Source organism: Microtus ochrogaster, linkage group LG4, assembly GCF_000317375.1.
Source record: "Microtus ochrogaster isolate Prairie Vole_2 linkage group LG4, MicOch1.0, whole genome shotgun sequence".
In the NCBI taxonomy this organism is placed as follows: Eukaryota; Metazoa; Chordata; class Mammalia; order Rodentia; family Cricetidae; genus Microtus; species Microtus ochrogaster.
Genome location: NC_022030.1, coordinates 36,105,218 through 36,108,424, shown reverse-complemented (window position 1 = coordinate 36,108,424; position 3,207 = coordinate 36,105,218).

The following is a 3,207-nucleotide window of genomic DNA, read 5'->3' as shown; positions in this document are numbered from 1 at the left end:
GGAGGAGGAGGAGGAGGAGGACGAGGAGGAGGAGGAGGACGAGGAGGAGGAAGGAGAACCAACATTTCCTTTATCTCATCCTGTCTAGCTCAGTGTATAGTGTTACTGTGGATTGTTTACATAACGAATTTTTCTAACTTTTGTCATTTCATATCAGATTCTAGCTTTACGTTTGGCATTTTATTAAGCTCTAGAAAATGCAGAAAGCTGTTTGGGTTCTCTAGGAGGAAGGCAACAATATAGACATAAGGTTAATTGACAGTGGTATCCATGAAAGGGCAGAGGACAGGAGTGGGCAGGGCACACCATCAGACAGTGATAAGGACCTGCATAAAGTCTTTGCCCTGCAGAGAACAAAGCTCCCACAGGAGATACCCCACTCCATATAGAAACTGCTAGCTCTTTGGCAGCCATTTTACTCAGCTATGAACCTCTGGGGGAAGCTGTGACAGACCAGCAAACTCCTAGAGAAGGCTCACTAACTACATTCCTTCCCGTTAACAGCCAGTCCTTTCTTGAAGGAGAGGCAGAGTAATACATCTCAGGTCTTACCACAGACGGGATCCTGTTTTATTTTAAAAAAACAAGTAATCAAATATAGCCTTCTGGAAAGAAAGGGAAATTGCAAGACTAATAGAAGTAAATATTACATCAGAATATGTAAATATGTACATTTTGCCATCAGTGTTTAGTGTTTCTGACACCATACATAAACATCTTATGTCTGGCTTGTTAATAGTTCTAATCATATTTTCTTCACATAAACACTTGGAGAATATAAGCTTAGAAATATGGACAAGGCTCAGATTGACCAAAATGTGCAGAGAAGCAAAACACAAGCTCTTTATACACAAACTTCTGCTTTATTCTCAGAAGAAAGCATATCACATAGGTAAAAAGTGTTGAAAAAGAAACATTAATGTAACAAAGACATACGAATACCCAACACTTGATAATTTTGCATACATAGAGTATTTGGGAAGTGGTTTTTTTGAAGGAAGATATATTGGGTAGTTTTAGAAAAACAACTTGGCTGTTTTTAAAGACTCAACTAATTAGGAAAGTTATTAGATTCATAAACCTGAAGAAACCTCTTCAAAATTATTAGGAATTTTTACAGATTCTTTCATAACTTATACTGGTTTCTTGTATTTGTGCTTTCTTATAAGTTCTGGGGAAATCACTGTGCATGAATTATCCACGGACACCACCTATTAGTGAACATTTACCATAGTTAATGCTGAACATCTGCATTAATACTACATGAACCTATTAATTAATCCCCTTTATGTGGAACGTTTATGGTGCATGACATTTGTCAATATTTTCCTCGAGATAATGCGGAGGTTAATGAGAACCACACACGTGTGTCAAAAGCAGAGCCGAGCTTTTGTCCCATCTTATTAAGCTTCTCCAGATGTGAGAGCCTTGTCCTGTCTCCAGATGACGTTTTTATTATCACTTTAAAGTAATAAGATTTCAAATTAGAAAACAGAGTAACACAAACAAAAGACTTCCTGAACTTCCACTTATTACTTATTTTCCTTGGTAATCGTAAACTTCCTGTGGGTGTACGGTGATGGCAGGGTCAACATACAGCTGACGACATACAGCTGACAGGAATATTTGTCTTCCACATAAACCTGAATATTATCAAGTTTTGAAGAGAACTAAATCAGACTGTATTGAACATAGCTAATCCTTTGACTAATCCTATCTACAGGATACCAACTACATCTGTAATATTCTACATGCCTCCACAGCCACCTTGTCAGTTCATTATTTATTACTCAACTCTTGTTTAGTAGGCTTCGTATCTAACAGGCAATGTAAATACAAAAGTGAGTGAAGCCAGCATAATTCCTCCTTTGTTTTGTTTTTATTTATTTTTTTATTGTCTTTATTTATTTATTAAAGATTTCTGCCTCCTCCCCGCCACCGCCGTCCAATTCCCTCCCCCTCCCCCAATCAAGTCCCCCTCCCTCATCAGCTCGAAGAGCAATCAGGGTTCCCTGCTCTGTGGGAAGTCCAAGGACCACCCACCTCCATCCAGGTCTAGTAAGGTGAGCATCCAAACTGCCTAGGCTCCCCCAAGGCCAGTACATGCAGTAGGATCAAAAACCCATTGCCATTGTTCTTGAGTTCTCAGTAGTCCTCATTGTCCACTATGTTCAGAGAGTCCGGTTTTATCCCATGCTTTTTCAGACCCAGGCCAGATGGCCTTAGTGGGTTCCTGATAGAACATCCATCCCCATTGTCTCAGTGTGTGGGTGCACCCCTCGCGGTCCTGAGTTCCTTGCTCGTGCTCTCTCTCCTTCTGCTCCTGATTTGGACCTTGAGATTTGTTTTGTTTTTATTGAGTTATATATTTTTTTTTCTTCTCTCCTCTCCTTCTATGCTCTCTCATGGTCTCCATACTCCCAATTTACTCAGGAGATCTTGTCTTTTTCTACTTCCCATGTACATTATATCCATGTATGTCTCTTTTGGGTCCTCATTGTTGTTTAGGTTCTCTGGGATTATGAATTGTAGGCTAGTTTTTTTTTGCTTTATGTCTAAAAGCCATTTATGAGTAAGTACATATTATATTTGTCTTTCTAGGTCTGGTTACCTCACTCAATATTATGTCCTCTAGCTCCATCCATTTGCCTGCAAAATTCAAGATGTCATTTTTTTTCTGCTGTATAGTACTTCATTGTATAAATGTACCACATTTTCCTTATCCATTCTTTGGTTAAGGAGCATTTAGGTTGTTTCCAGGTTCTGGCTATGACAAATAAAGCTGCTATGAACATAGTTGAGCATATGTCCTTGTGGTACAATTGAGCATCCTTTGGGTATATACCCAAAACTAGTATTGCTGGGTCTTGAGAAAGGTTATTTACTATTTGCTGAGAAATCGCCACACTGATATCCAAAGGGGCTGTACCAGCTTGCTATCTCACCAGCAATGCAGAAGTGTTCCCTTTCCCCTACAACCTCTCCAGCATAAATAGTCATCAGTGTTTTTGATCTTGGAGATTCTTATAGGTGTAAGATGGAATCTCAGAGTTGTTTTGATTTGCATTTCTCTGATGACTAAGGATGTTGAGCATTTCCTCAAGTGTCTTTCAGCCATTTTAATTCCTCTATTGAGAGTTTTCTGTTTAAGTCTGTACTTCATTTTTTTATTGGATTATTTGTTCTTTTGATGACCAATTTCTTGAG